This window comes from Ursus americanus, chromosome 2, assembly GCF_024610735.1.
Source record: "Ursus americanus isolate L20-20 chromosome 2, mUrsAme1.1.p, whole genome shotgun sequence".
NCBI lineage: Eukaryota > Metazoa > Chordata > Mammalia > Carnivora > Ursidae > Ursus > Ursus americanus.
The window spans coordinates 31,337,741-31,354,146 of NC_142128.1; positions in this window are offsets into that span (position 1 = coordinate 31,337,741).

The following is a 16,406-nucleotide window of genomic DNA, read 5'->3' on the forward strand; positions in this document are numbered from 1 at the left end:
TGGACCAAGATCGCCTCTCAATTTCCCTTCAGCTCTAGAAGATATTGGGGTTTGATCTGCGTTAATCTGGGGCATGCAGTCTGCAGACCCCCACTGGGGCCTGGAACACCTCTTCTTGCCTGATGTGGGCTGGCTTTCCCTGTTTCAGACTCAGCCTGGGTAGGTGTCACATGGCACCTGGCCAACCCCACTGCCACATCTGTCCCCTGTGGGGAGGGGACAGTGTCCTTCATTCACAAGAAGGGGGTGTGCAGGCCACTGGCCATCCAGCGGCCGCCAGGAGGCTCCACGTTCCACGGGGGCCCGAAGCCCGGTGCTGAAGCTAGAGCGTTGTTCCATCTGGTGCCCGACTGCATTGCATTTTCCTTGGCCACTCTGAGTCCACCATGCAGCGGGCATAGGTGTTGGGACTCTCCTCTGGTGACAGGGAACTGATGTGACCTGATCACCAGCTTGGTTTTCTCAGCCCCCAGATGCAGTTTCCAGAAGTTGCCGTCTGACGATTCTTCACTTCCCCAAAGCATGGAGTTCTCCCTCTCTTTCCTCCCCTGCCTTCCTCAGGGGGCTGCTCCAGCGACCCCGGGGGTAGCAGTCAGGACAGTAACCCTCACCGATGAGGAACATTTGTATGTCCTTTGCCGTGCACTGCGCCTTCTGCTAAGTGTTTTATACTCATCCGCTCACCTAATCTTCACAAGCACTTAGGAGGTTCAAGTATTACTCCATTTGACAGATGAGAAAACCGAGAGATGGTTTCTTGGCCAGATCATACCGTGACTAGGTACTCCCTCCAGATTGGGGTGGCTTTTTAGCTCACCCCCCATGTGCCCAGGTGAGCTGGTGCACACAGGCCAATGCCCCAGGGGGTCCTGTTTTCTGATTATCTCAGAGGATTAGAACAGGTGACAGGCTTAGAATTCTGGGCTCTTCTGCCCTCTTGGCCTAGACCCTGCCCTGGGGGCCTGGGCAGCATCTTGGAGGTAGGAGGGGAGAATCCTACAGCCCCAGGACATCTCAGCCGGCAGGCAGAGCCCTGGGGTGGGTGTTACCCTGTTTTACCTGCCCAGGTGCCCCAACCCCTCTGGGACCAGCACCCGAATTGCGTGACTCCCTTTATACAAAATGTCCAGAATGGGTAAATGCATAGAGATTCGGAGTAGTGGTTGCTAAGGCTGGGGTGAGCAGGGGTAAGGAATAGGGAGGTGACAGCTAAAGAGTTTCTTTTGAGGGTGCATAAGGTGCTCTAAAATTGATGGTGCTGATGATTGCACAGCTCTGAACAGACTAAAAACCATGGCGTCGCGCATTTAAAGGGGTGACTTGTACGGCATCTGAATTGTACCGCGATAGTTAAAAAAAAAAAAAAAAAAAAAGATTCCAAGGCTCCTGACTGAGCCAGGCGCATTTTCCATTTATTTCTTCAAACGTGACATACTCGGCCTCTAGCCTCCAGGGGGCCGTGTTTGGCTGGTGAAAAATCAGGGCATTTTTATTCGTGTTCTGCGCTCTGTAGTTACATAAATTCCTGTATCTGCCTTGCTCACCGCGGGCACCCCAGCATTTCACCTGTGCACTGCCTGCTTGCCCTCTGCACCCAGGACTGTCTATCCATCCCTCAGCATCAGTCCCAGCCTTGTTTCTCTCTTTAAAAGGGGCTACCATAGGGCTTAGGGGGGTCAGGTGGGGCCACTGCAGGAGACCTACATGTGAATAGAGGGATGAGGTAACCCGTGCTGGGACCTGGGACAGCCAGGGTCCTGGAAAACAGCCTGGGGAAGGAGGGACAGGAGGATGAAAGGTGGAGACCCAAGCCCAGAGACCTGGGCTCTGACGCTGGAGGAGGGGACACAGGGAGAGTGGGAGAAGCACCCCCGCTTCTAGCACAGGGTCTGGGAAAGGAGGTGGGCTCAGTTGACTGATGGAGCATCCTTGAGAGCCCGGCTTGACCAGGTGGCCTCTCAGGGACAGTGAGAGGGGCCCCAGCACGTGATGGGGCACAGGGAGGGGAGCATCACCACCTTCCCTGCCCTATCTCCTGAATGGGAAGGTCACCAATGCCTCAGCCATGACTTTGCCCCGTGGTTCCTGCCCCATCATGTGCAGATTTGGGTCACTCGTGTTGGGGCTGATCTGATAGAGGGACCCCAGGAGTAGGAGGGAGGGGGGCAGGGGTGGTTACAGTCCCATGTCCTTGGCCTGCAAAGGTCAGGATGTGAGTCACCTACCTGCCTCTGCCCAACTATGCAGAAGCCAAGAGTCTCAAGACCAGTGAGATGAGGAAGGAGGCGGGCAGGTGCAGAGGGAACGCTGGAGACACACTGGGTTCGAATCCTCCCTCCGCCAGCCCCCAACTGTACACTCTGGGCCAGTGGTCTCCCTTCTCAAGGCTCACAGTCCACATTTGGAAAATGGAGCTACCAATGCCTATACCTTGTATGTTTGTTGTAAAAAAATTATAGCCCTTGGCCCGTGGCTGGGGTGGTTTACGATCAGTCAGAACACTGTGGGTGAGGCTCTGGAGTTCCAGCCCCGAAGGAATTCTGGCCAGCTGTGTGACCGTGGGCAAAGCCCTCAAACTCTCTGAGCCCTGTCTCTACATCTGTAAAGTGATGATAACTGTCCCGCCCACATCACAGGGGTGCCGGTGAGGAATTATGCGGCACCCCGCAGAGTGCAGGCAGCTCCTGCGCCCAGTGATTCATGGAATCATGACTTGGTCCTGCCCCCCAACCCCCACCCCCAGGGACGTACGTTGGTCCAGACTGTCCACCACAAAGCAATCCTCTCCTCTCTCCAGTTTGCTTGCTTCCTCCCTCGCCAGCACTCTTTCCCGTGAGCAGCCTTGCCCTTTGCTGAGCTGAGGCAGGAATGGGGCTGTCTGTGGAATGCCTGTCCTGGTGCTATGGTTGGAAGCGAGGTGCTCTGCCCCCTGGCTGTGACTCAGCAGCTCGGATGCTACTTCCTGTCCCACGGGGGCTGGGGGCAAATCAAAGAGGAAGCCTTCCAGAGCCGTGTCTGCGTGGCGTGTGTGTCCCTTTGTCCTTACAGTACATTTCATAATAATAACCTCAGCCGTGCAGGTGACTGGCTCTGTCACCCACGATGTGTGTGACCTGTGAAGTCACCGCAAATCAGCTTCCGTTTCCCAGTCTGCAAAACAAGTGTCGGGACGAGACCCCATTTGTTCATTTGTTCATTCGCTGATTCGTGCATCTGTGCGGTCCTCCCACCCACGTTTGTTGAGCACCTACGGGTGTACCTGCCGGGTGCTGGGCTGAGCTGGCAGGATCCCGCTGTGAACACCTGGGAGGAGAGCCACCTGCCGGGTCCTGTGCCTCAGTTTCCCCACCTTTAGAATGAGGAGTTGCCTGGGGGCCGAAGCCTGCAGCGCGGGCAGGAGCCGGCTGTACAGGGTGTTGGAGGAAGAACATTCTGGGCATTGGAGGAGCACGTGCAGAGACCCTGAGGCAGGATGGGGTTTGTGTTGTCAACGCTCACTGGAGGGTGAGGGAGCCCCGTGGGCAGAAGGAGGGAGAGGGGAGATCAGCTGGGGCCCCCAAGACAGCCTGGGGAGCTGTGCTTCATCCTGGGCTCCCGAGGGAGCCGTCGCGGGACCCTGGGCTGGGGAGGGACTTCACTGGATGTGTGACATTTGCGCTGGGCTCCGGGCACAGATGATAACGAAGGGAGTTAGTGCTGAAAGCGTGCTCTGTGCCAAGGACCACAGTAAGCCCTGAAATTAATATATGTATGCGTATGTGTGTGTTTTAATTTAAAAGAACCCCCAGTGCAACCTCATAATGACTCCGAGATAGGCCTCCTCCATTATCCTCATTCTAAAGGTGGGGAAACTGAGGCACAGAGAAATCAAGTGGCTTACCTCAGGTCCGTCGGTAGTGAGGGGAGGGGTTGGAGAAAGGGGCTGGGTGTTGTCAGCATTGGGGTGGCTGGGGGCGCCCCCCTGGTGTCCGGCTGGGTGACTGGTGGGTGGCGATGCCCGCAGTATGTGGGGCACGTGCCGAGGAGCAGGTCTCCTGGTAGAGGAGCTGGTGAGCAGCACAGGGTTCTCCCTGAGCCTGTGTATTGGGGTGGAGCCAGGTCTGTTTGCTGTACCTGGGTTTCCAAGAGGCAGCATGGAGCGGTCGTCAAGAATACAGGCCCGGAGCTGTGTGACTTTGGGCCAGTCACATAACCTCTCTGTGCTTCAGTTTACTTATCAGTAAAATAGGGAATGAGGTGGTAGCTCCTCCCTCGAGGGTCTGTAGGGATTAAATGAGATAATGTCTGTCCGGTGCCAGCTCCTGGAACCTGCTCTAAGTGTGTCAATGAGGAAGAAAAAGGCTCAAGCCCGGTGAGGTGGGCAGCAAAAGGGCCCCGTTCCAGGAAATGCCTCCCAATGAGTTGCTGACAGTGGTGACAACTAGCCCAGCCCAGGCCCACTTCCCAGAGCTCAGGTATCCTCCGCTGCCCAGGCTCCCTTTGGGGTAAATATCGGGGTGCAGGAGCTTGACTTAGCTCCCTGCCAGGCTCCAGCAGGGGGAAGGGGGGCCGCTGTCACTTTGGCCAGATTCCTCCCACGGTTTCCTTAATCTGAAGCAGAGACCAGAAGTGCCAATCCTCGGGGCGCCTGGGTGGCACAGCGGTTAAGCGTCTGCCTTCGGCTCAGGGCGTGATCCTGGCGTTCTGGGATCGAGCCCCACATCAGGCTCCTCTGCTATGAGCCTGCTTCTTCCTCTCCCACTGCTCCTGCTTGTGTTCCCTCTCTCGCTGGCTGTCTCTATCTCTGTCGTATAAATAAATAAAATCTTTAAAAAAAAAAAAAAAAAAAAAAGAAGTGCCAATCCTCGTGCCTGTCCCCGTTGGGGCTCTGCCACTGCCCACACAAAAAGGTCAGGCGACAGTCACACGGTGCTTCATGTGGGCACGGTGACCATCTTTGGGTGGCACAGTCGTCTGGTCAGAAACGGTCAGAAACCACATGACCCTCAAAGGGAAGGAGGGCAGAGAACCTAACTGCGATGTCCCCAAATCCCGGGGACCCCTCTGGCAGCCTGGTGAAGCCCATGGGCCCCATATAAAGATTTTACTTTATTTCCAAATGTCTTAGGCTCTAGTTGGACAGGGTATCTCCCAGAGGTACCTGGGAGAAAAATGAGAAAAAAACACACACACACACAAACAAAAAGCAACCCCACATAGCTTGAGGGTAAGCAGAGGGCAGCGCTGATGCCCTTCCTGGCACACCCACATCTGGCTGGCCTCCGAAAGAACAATTCTACAGACGCAGGAGAAATGCATGTATCTTGGTCAACTCAGAATTTCCACAGTGGGCACTTCCTGCAGACCAGTCTTACCCAATAGAAACATACTGCAGGCCGCGTGTGCCGTTTTAATTTTCTCGTACCCGTGTTTAAAAGAGTGAAAAAGAAGCAGAGGAAATTAATTTTAACAACATATTTGACTGAGTCCAATATATCCCAAATAGTAACATGTCAATACGTAATCAATATTTTTAAAATCTTGAGGTATTTTCTGTCCTTTTTTGTTTTTGTGTTTGTATCAAGTCTTCAAAACTGGGTGTGTGTTCCACAGCATGTCTCAGTTCCGACCAGCCGTGTTTCAGCTGCTCAGGGGCCGTGTGTCGCCAGAAGCCACCGAGTTGACAGCTCTAGACATCGAAATGTCCTTATAGGGAAACTTGGGTTTTTTTTCTCCTTAATTTTACAGTTACTTAGGACCTGCGCTCTGTGTCTGGTTCTTGCCCTTCTTCTTCTTTTTTTTTTTTTTAAGATTTTATTTCTTTTTATTTATTTGACAGAGAGAGAGACAGCCAGCGAGAGAGGGAACACAGGCAGGGGGAGTGGGAGAGGAAGAAGCAGCCTCCCAGCAGAGGAGCCTGATGTGGGGCTCGATCCCAGGACTCTGGGATCACGCCCTGAGCCAAAGGCAGACACTTAACCGACTGAGTCACCTGGGTGCCCCTGGTTCCTGCCCTTCTTTTGTTCTTTGTCTTCTCTGTGTAATCTGATTTTGATGAGAGCTTGTTAAAGTTGATCTTTTAAGGTGAACCTTCTGTCTTTGCCCATACTTTGAACGTTCTTTTCTTTCTCAGTGTCGTCCTTTCCTCTCTTTAAAAATTAGTTTCCTCCAATATTCTATGATGAAAATGTTCAAACATAGAAAAGTTTAAAGAATTTTCCAGTGAACAGCCATGGACCTATCACCCACATTATATTTTGTTGTATTTGTTTTATCACTTGCCCCTCCATCCATCCTTTGGTCTCTTTGGTGTCTCCCTCCTTTGGTGTCTCCATCCATCCGTCTCCCATCCATCCATCCCACCATCTCTCCATCTATCTTGCCTTCCTATCTTTTTGATGCATTTCAAAGTAAGTTGCTAACGTCAGTACCCTCTCCTTGAACACTTGGGCACTTTGTTTTTGTTTTTGTTTGGGGCATGCATTTCAGTAACTAGAGTTGAGTATTTGGGATCTTTTCCAATGTCCCCTCCCCCCCCCCGCCGCAAAATAAAATACACAGCTTACAAAAGAAGCTAGCTAAGTATAACCACAGTGACAGTCATGGGATATAAAAATCCTTGTGATTCCTGTTGGTGACAGAGTCACAGGCCCGTGGGTGTTGCTACATTAGGAATTGAAGTTGTATACTAAATTTCAGTGGGAGGCTAGTGAAGTAAGATGTAATTTTTTTTTTCCTATCTGAATCCACAGATCCTCTGAATTTGGGGACCCTTAGTCAGTTTTTATTTCATGAAGCCCAAATAAATCCTGCCATTCCCATGTTAAGGCAAATGCTACCAAGAAGAAATATTGAGCATTAATTTGTGCATTATTTAATCCATAAGGATAAAAAAAAGCTGTTTCTCTACTCACAACTCGTCTGACATCAAATATGCGGGGATTCCCCCAACCGGTTCTCCAATTCTCTGCTCACCAACTGGGTATCCCCTAATTTAATTCAATTCCGACCTGGCTACCTGGAGTTAACCCCACAGGTTAAGGGCCCAGTCCCACAAGCCTACCCCGCTTCAGACACCAGTCACAAATATCAGGTGCCCAGAGGGCCCCCACTTCTGTCTGACTTGGCTGCCTTTGAGGATCCTTAATGCCCCCCCCCCCCCACACCCAGGGTTGATCATTTGCTGGGACGGCTCACAAAGCTTAGAGACACCTCTGTTTCCCAGTTTACCACGAAGGATACGATAAAGGAAACCTATGGATTATGGACAACCAGATGAGGAGATAGGGTGATGCCTGGGAGGGTCCCAAGCACAGGAGCTTCCGACCCTGTGGAGTTGGGGTGCCCCACCCTCCGCACATAGCTGTGTTCACCTGGGAAGCTGGCCGAAGCCTATAGTTTCGGGATTTTTATAGAAGCTTCATCACGTAGACATGATGGATCATTAACTCAGCCTCCAGCCCTTCTCCCCTCCCTGAGGACAGAGGATGGGACTGCAAATTCCTCCTAATCACCGCTTGGTCTCCTGGGAGAGCAACCCTCATCCAGGAGCCCACCAAGAGTCCACTCATTAGAACAAAAGACGCTCCTATCACCCAGGAGATTCCAAGAGGGTTAGGAGCTCTGTAGGCTACGGTCTAGACTGACTTAGGGAAACCAGCCCGCTGGGCACATATCCCACCTCTGCAACCTCAGGCGAGCCACTCAACCTCTCTGTGCTTTAGTTTCCTCTTCTGAACATCAAGATACTAGGACCCACCTCAGAGGGTTGTCAAGAGGGACAACTGAGTTAATACACGTAAGCACTTGGAAGCCTGGTACACAGGAAGTGCTGTGTAAGTGTTTGCTACGCTTATGGTCTAGAAAATGCGTTCATGCCAGGAACATTTCAGTAAGGTTCCAGCCCCAGGGCTGCAGGGCTGGCCCCAGGTGGGTATCCCTGCCACCTGCTGTGAAGCCCTCCCATTCCTGCTTCCTTGTGGCACTAATACCTTGTCCAGAGCCTGTGGCCCTGATACCCCAGCTTGGGTCACATGCCCGCATCCTAGCTGCCAGGAGCTTGGAGTCTTCCCCAGAGTCTTCCCAGTGGGAAGCAGGGCTTCGGCCCCCTGAGACCCATAACTGGGGTAATTTCTCCAAGTGTGGGAAGGGCACGGTCTGGGCCCCAACAGATGGTGCTCTTCTTGCCCCGTATGCAGATGAGCAGAATGAGGCCCAGGGAGGAGAGGGAGCCTGGCCTGCAAGGGAGGGCCCCACTGTCTGGTTCTTTCCTACTCCTGCCTCCCCCATAAACACCCAGGGGCTTTGTGCCACCCAGAATCCGCTCTTGCCCAGGGGTAGAGATGCCGGAGGCGGCCCACAATGCAGGCCTTGAAGGAATGAAAAGCCCAGAGTCCTGGATCAGAAACGCCCTTTGTTGTCCCACAGACAAAAGGTTTCAGTCCACAGGGCCAGGGCTGGGACGCCAATGGCAAAAGGGGGTCCCGCTGGGGATGCTGATCCCTGATCCAAGGAGGGAGCAGGAGGGGCTCCTGCAGTTTGGGTTTGCATTCTGTTTTCCGGCCTGGCCTCTTTTCTCACTTTGGGGCCCACTGTCAGGGCCCCAGGCTGTGCCCCGGGGGAAGGACAGTGCAGGGGCGGGGTAGTGAGGTGTCTGTGGTCAGACAGCAGCAACCGCCGTGTGGGACCGTGTTGCAACCAGAGAGATGACACAGGCGCGCTAGGACAGGGAAGGCTCCCGGGGCCCCACGGCTACACCCAGATGTGTCCATACACAGCTGGCCACGGGAGGCAGGCGAGGGGGAGGGGGAGGGAAGCGCTGACAAGGGAGTGACCCGGATGGGGGGCTGGCCGGAGGGGCATCGCGCACGCATGTAGGCAGGTGTGCGAGCACATGTGTGCATATCTGTGCACGCCTGACTGCGTGTGCATGCTCGCGTGTGGCATCCGTGTGCGTACGTGTGTGTGTCTGTGTGTGTGTGCACATGTCGCTGCGTCACTGTTTGCATGGAAGTTTTTATTGGGGATTACATGTATTCCCTATGCGCGTCTAGGTAGCCTCACCCACACCTGTGGTTTATGCTAATAACCGTAGCGTTTACATGGCACTTTCTGTATACCAGGCTTCCCAACGCTTATGTGTATTAACTCCGTTAACCCTCTCGACAGCCCTTTGGGGTGGGTACTATTGCCTCAATTTTCAGAAGAGGGAACAGAGGCACAGAGAGGTCGAATGATTCCCCTGAGATTCTAGACAGTGGGATCTGAACCCAGCCTGGCTTCCCTAAGTCAGCCCTCAGGCTCCACCTGAAGGGCACCCCTCCGGGAAGGTGTCCACCCATGTTCCATCCCAGCGAGATATAGACACACAGTCAAGTGTATACCTGCGCGTGTGGTCCGGCATGCGTGTGGGCAGCTCTGTGGTTCATGTATGTGTGTGCATATGTGTGTGCTAGGGGCCGAGAGGCCTCCCTCCCTCCCCAGGCCCTGAGTGGGGGCTCCAAGAGGGGCCTGCAGGCACCGGACCGGCCACCCTTTCTCTCTAAGAGCAGATCTTAGGGAAGGGCAACCCCAGACCATTCTCCCCCCCCAGGCCCTCCCACTCCCCACACACCCCATCAGGCCCCTAGCTGGCCTTTGTTTCCTCTGCTGTGGGAATCCTGTGGAATTCTAGGCATTTGCTTTTCGAGGGTGAGGGGTGGGTGGAGGGCACAGCCTGGTCACTTGCGGGGGCTGGACCCTGTCCTCCGAGGGAGCAGGGGTGGTGATGTTTGCAGAACCCAAAGCAGGGTCTGGGTGACATCTCCCCTGGGCCTGGAGCCCTGCCCGCAGCTGCCTCCATCTGGCTCTTTGGGGCCTCCTCCAGGACGGGCCAGCTAAGGGACCCCATGTGCGGGGACGCCAGGCCAGAGGGCCTTGGGGCCAGGAGGGGGAGGTGGCCCAAGACACAGCTGTTTGTCCTGAGCTGGGGCCTTCGGGAGCCTCGTGGCCTCCCTGAGCTGCTTCCTCCTCTGCAGAGGGCTTTCCAGCAGGGAGTGAAGCCTGGTGACCCTCTGTCCTTGCCCAGCTCTGGTGCCTCCCCCCATTCCCCCCTGCTCATCGTCCCAGCTTACTCAGCTTCCCCTTGCTTTCTCACTGCACCTGCAGTGGCTTGGTAGTGACCCCTCCCCCCACAAAAAGATAAGACCCCCCAGGACCTGTGAATGTGACCTTATTTGGAAACAGAGTCTCTGCAGGAGTCATCAACTTTAGGATCTCGAATTGAGATCTTTCTGGATTTAGGGTGGACCCTAGACCCAGTGACTGATGTCTTTAAGAGGTGGGAGGGAGGTTTTGCGACGGAGAGGCAAAGATACCTGTGATGACCAGGCCGATGGAGGGACGCGGCCCCAAGCCAAGGAGCCCCTGGAGCCCCTGGACACTGGGAAAGGCAAGGATTCACCCCTCAGGCCTCCAGATCCCCGACAACACTGCCTGAGCACCTGGATTCAGCCAGGCCTGAAGCTGTTCCACTCCCAACTTTCTTGTTCTGCTGTTCTGCTCCTCCTCTCTATTCCACCACCTGCTGGGTCATGGTGAGCCATGAGGCTCAAGAGGTCTCCCCCAAGGGGCGCCTGGGTGGCGCAGTCGTTAAGCGTCTGCCTTCGGCTCAGGGCCGTTCTGGGATCGAGCCCCACATCAGGCTTCTCTGCTGGGAGCCTGCTTCTTCCTCTCCCACTCCCCCTGCTTGTGTTCCCTCTCTCACTGGCTGTCTCTGTCAAATAAATAAATAAAATCTTTTTTTTAAAAAAAAAAGAGGTCTCCCCCAAGAGCTTATCCTGTGAGGGGCTGGGCTTATCCTCAGGGCCTTAAGGATCGTTGAATTAATTCTGGTTCAAGGCCAAGGCCAGACTTCCTATGTCTCTTACTGAGTTCCTTCTGTTAGTATCCCCCACTTTATGGTCCAGACCTGATTCTCATGCTCATGCTTTTCCATCCAGAGGGACCATGAGTGGGAAGGGAAGTGAGGAGCCAGGACTCCCAACACAGAGAGGTTTAGACACCCCAAAGATTGGGGCTCTGGTAACACCTGGCATAAGGAAGGTCAGTCAGTGTCTTCGGGAGCTGGGAAGGGCCCAGGAAGACACTCCACACACACACACACACACACACACACACACACACACACACACACACATACACACACACAGGGACTGATTCCAAAACTTGCACCACAGCCCAGGCCTGGGACACTGAGAGATGTGTGCAAAGGTGAGACTTTCGGGGCACCTACCACACACTGGGCTCTGGGCGGAGGAGAATCTAACACACCATCGTGTTTTACCCACGCTGCATCCTGCGATCTGTACACCACTGTAGCCCCAGAGTCGGGATTCGAACCCAGGGTGCTCAACCACGGTGCTCAGCCCAGCTGCAGCCCACTGAGGAGTCCCTTCCCTCAAAGCAGGTATGGGGTGCCGCCAACGCAGGAAGGAGCTGCCCAGATCCTGTTTACCAGGCTGTTCTGGGCCAGGTGCTGTGATTAGAGGCTGCCAACAGCTCGGCTGCCTCCCCCACCCCTTTGCCCTTCTCCACAGCCCAAAGGGAATGACATTCCCCTCCTCCTGCACCTCCCCCCCCCCAAAAAAAGCCGCATGCACCCAAATCCCCATCTCAGGCTCTGTTTTTAGGGGACTTAACCTAAGATGAGGTCATGTCTGATTTCCCCAGCCTAGAATCTTCCCATATGGTGTCCGTCCTTCCAGAAAGAGTCTCACTTCCTTGACTCACTCAGCCTTTGAAGCCATTCCTCATCTGTGCCCTGCTGACCTCCCCCCAACCCCCCTTGCTTCTAAGGTCTTGTGCTAGCCCACCCCTCAGTAAGAAGGGGCCAGACCGACTTCTCTGGACACTTCCTATGGAGATGTGGATTTCCAGAGGTCCCCTGGTGCATTGCAAGCATTTTCTGGGTGTTGATTTGGCTGGACATTCCATAAAGTGTTTTCCTGGAGCTTTAGAAAACCCAGTCTGTTCCCAGGATTCTGAGCTGGAGGAGAAAGGAGGAATGGCACAGACATTCTTTTCACAGGAACATGGACTATCTGGGGCGGCTTCGAGCATAGCAGGTTCTTTGGGGCCACACCAACCTCAGGGCTGGTTGGGGCCAGGATGAGTAATGGTTCTTAGGCAGAATAACCTGCTTGGGAAATGAACCAGGTCTTCGTTTGGCTGTTGATTCATCACCAAAGAATGAAAAGTATTTCCCCCTCCCTCCAATTTCCTTCAAAGAGCAACTATGTTTTTGTGTTCTGAAGGGCTGTGTTTGCCTTGGGCCAGTGGAGAATCAACAGGCCTTGGTCCATTAGTACAAAGCCTAGTACCTTAGTCAGGAGTCATCCAGCTGCAAAGAACAGAATCCTACTGAGATCAGCTTCTGCCAAACCAGAACCTACTGTTTTTCGCCACTGGAAAGTTGGGGGTGGAACAGCTTCAGGCCTGGCTGAATCCAGACGCTCAGGCAGTGCTGTCGGGGATATGTCTCTACCTCTTGGCCCTGCTTTCCTCTGTGTTGCCTTCATTCTCGGGTGGGCTCTCTCCACCTGCTGGCAAAGATGGTGCCCCTGAGCCCCAGGCTTTTATCTCACCGGCCTAATAGATATTTCCTCTTCAAAAATTCTAGCAAGAATCTTGGCGTAGAGTCTCATTGGCTCAGCTTGGGTCCCATGACCATTACTGAAGCCATCACTATGGTCAGCCTTGGTCATGTGCACATTTCAGCCCCGAGAGCCTGGGATGGGGCTAGGAAGAAGGGGAGTTCTGGCAAAAATGTGAGAGATGCTGTCAACACCCAGAGGGCGTGTCTACATCATAGGAGGTGGAGAATGGCTGTCTGGCAGAGGCTTGTGGTGGTGGTGGTGGGGGGGTGTCTCTAGGGAGGCAGGCTTCTGAGTGGCAAAGGCCTGCCACCTGGCAAGGAGGATCAGATCCCAATTTCATCAGACTTAGAAAAGTATAGTAATGAGATCATTCTGACAAGTATTATGGAAAAATTCATACCGTTTACTGGGAGCAAGTCCTGAATTCTGGGACTTTCCTCAGTCAGCTCAGTCTCCAGAACTTTTAAGGAAGTGTCTAAGAACACAGGATCTGGAGTCGCTCTCTAGGTAGGAATCCTGGCTTTGCCAGTGACTAGCTGTGTGACCTTGAGACAGTCACTCGACCTCTCTCTGTGCCTCTGTTCCCTCACCTGAAAAATGGAACCATGACATTTCCTGCTTCATGGGACCTCTGTGAGGATTAAATGAAGCTCTGAGAGACTAGTCCCTATCCTGGGGGCTAGGATTAGCACCAGCTTGGATGACCCCACATTCTAGGCACTTTCTGTCCCCAGTGCTGACCCAAGCAAGAGCTTGCTGATTGTTGGATGAATGAAGGAAAGGTTTCCCTCCTTCTGCTCTGAGCTCCCTCACTGGGCTCGTTGAGCACTCAGTACAGGGGAGCTCAGGGTCTCCTGAGAAGCCTGTCTTAGACTTGGTTCCCCAGAAGCAGATTTAGACAAAGATTCGGGGGGAAGTCGTCCCAGGGCACACCGTGATCTGTTCCTCTTCTGGCAAATTCTAACCCAGAACCACATGGGGAGAAGGTTCTGGGAAACTGGTTTCCAGCTTAACTGGGTGGACACAGCACACTTGTCCCCCCCCTTCCTTAGGTCCTCCAGTCCGGAACCAGGGCAGCTGGGTACCTCAGCTCTCCCTCACATGACCCGCTCGTCCTCCCAGAGGGTGCTCATTTCCTTGCATGCTGGTCTCGAGCAGAATTCCAAGAGGGTGAGGGTGGAAACCCGGCTTCCTAAGGCCTAACCTCAAAATTTGCAGGATCACTTCTGCTGCGTTCTGTGGGTCAAAGCAGGTCACAAGGCCTGCCCAAATTTGAGGGGTGAGGACACAGATTCCGTCTCTTGATGGTAAAAATTGCAAATTACCGTGGCCATGTTTTTCCATCACAGCACACCTAACTGCCATCGTTGGATGTTTGTTATGAGAAACGTATTTATGTACGATGACAGAGAATGTAAATGGAGTCCCCTCGAGATGTGCAGTGCACGATCTATGCAACTGTTTGGGTGGCCCTGCTGGTGCTGTGGGATTCACCGTTGTCACACACTTGCTGTGGTAGGCATCTGTTGCTTTCGAATGCCCAGTGTCCAGCACTCCTTTCGGGGCTAGTCACTACCCATCCACCAGCTGTATTTTAGTGGGGCTGACCCTCTCAAACTCCAGGTGTGGGCATGTGATCAGGAATTCTATCACCCTAATCATAGGGATCGATCAAAGGAGGGGCATATGATCCACACCGGACCAGTGAGATTTAGTCATGGGCCTTTTTCTGAAACTCTTGGGAGAAAGGTGTTCTCTTTCCATCTTTTTGGGTTCCTTGGCTGATAGGAAGCCTGAAACTGCTGGGGATCATCTTTGCAATCAGAAGAGAAGAGACTGCCTGAGAATGAAACAGTCTCAGAGGAGAGCAGAGCCGAGAGAGAGAGAGGTTCCTGATGACAGCATTTGAACTCCTGGATCCAACCATGCCTGTAGTCCTTACCGTGACATTCCATTTATGTAAGCCCATACATTCCCTTTGATGTTAAGTTTCTATCCCTGGCAACCAAAAGACATCTTAATGATACAATGCTATACAGCTACTTGGGTCATAACGAGGATTCAATGAGCTAACGGTGTATAAGGAATACACGGCTTATAGGGGCCTGTGAAAGGTAAGCTCTCAGGAATTTCTCTTCTCTTCTCCACCGGTGGATATAATTCCAACTTAAAATCTACTAAATGTATTAAACGGTTTAGAACAGGCATGGATGGTTTTGTCTAGTCGTAGAACAATAAACACGCAAAACCAAAATTTTATATTACCGCCTGGACTCTTGACACCCTCTATTCTTCATTTAAATTCCAAAAAGGCAGCAGAAAAGCCACGGCTTTAAATAACCATGTGAAATGATGCAAAAACAATCTAAAGAGACAGCCTTTTTGTTTTCTCTGCAAGAGGACAGAAATGGGGCAGTGTGGAGAGATGGAAATCTGTAAAGACCGTCTCCTCCATCTGCACAGAGTTAAAAAGAAGTTCACGACTGTGGGGTCTAGAAGTGGCGCTCTCATGACTGCCTCCTCCTCAGGCGCTCGGGCCGCCCTAAGTTTGTTTTTCCTGGGTCTGAGCTTAGATGTCGGGCCGGGTGGAGGGGTCCTGGGATTTCTCCCCACCCAGCGAGTGGGGGGAGGCCGCAGGCGGCTCGGGGTCTGCGTGTTTGGAAAAGCATTCCAGCTGATTGTTTACTCTGTGTCTACTGCCGGCCCACGGTGGCCACACCAGGCCCTCCAGATGCTTCCAGCTGGGGCCCCATAAACAGGCTATGTTGCCTGGCCCACCACAGGGCCTCATCTGCCTTCCCCACTCAGGCTGCTGGAGTGGGTTGCCAAACCCCCCAACCGAGTCGTACCCCCCCTTCCCCGTCGGTCCCCACCACCACCAACCGCTTTGAACTGGCAGGTCAAGGACCAGAGCGAGCCCACAGATGCGTTTTGTTTTGCTGTGTTTTATTTTGTGTCGTATTGTTTAATTTGAGCTGGTAATTCAAACTCAGAAGGTTTCACAGGGGACTCTGGATTCTGGTTTGTCTTGCAAAAATGGGGAGGTCTTGTAGTCCTGGGCCTGTCTTCCCCCACCAGGGAAAATTGGCTGCAGCTAAGCAGAATTTGGGCTGGGCCCCGAGTTTCGGTGGCCCCTGAAGCGGGTTCTGACACGGGGCCCTGGGTGTAAAGCAGTTTACGAGGGAGAGGGTCCCGGGAAGCACGGAGAGGGGCTGGGCAGGAGATGTGGGGAAGGGGTACTGGTGTCAGTGGGCAGTCCCTGCTTTCAGCCCGCTGGGCACCCCTGGGACACCACGTGCAACGTGCCTCAGAGTCCTGCTGCCTGAGGGGCCAGGGAACTGGGCTGGTGCCCTGCAGCTCCTGTCTGTCACTGGTGGGGGGCTGCGTCCAGGGTATTAACTCCCCCCATGGTCTGCCCAGGAGAAGGACCTCGGTAGGAGGTCACATGGACAGTCACCGTACATGCTGCTGCCACAGCACCTGCCACACCCTTTCAATGCGGCCTTGTTCTCCGTTTGCCACAGTCCCCACCCCTCCCTGTCACCTGTCCTCCTGGCAGGAGGCTGCACAGGATTCCTTCCTCCTGTCATCATACCCCTGTGGCTGATTTTCTTACAGATTTCTTGCAGAGAAATGCCTCTCTCTGTTCTCATCACCCTCAAAAGTGCAAAAGAGATCTATTAGCTCAGAATGCCCTGTGGTTATCAGTCTGCTCCGCTCACTTCTGTTTCTGCCGCTGGCCTGGTCTCTGCAGGGGGCTGAGTGGGTGGCCTCTCACACGAAGTGTGAAGT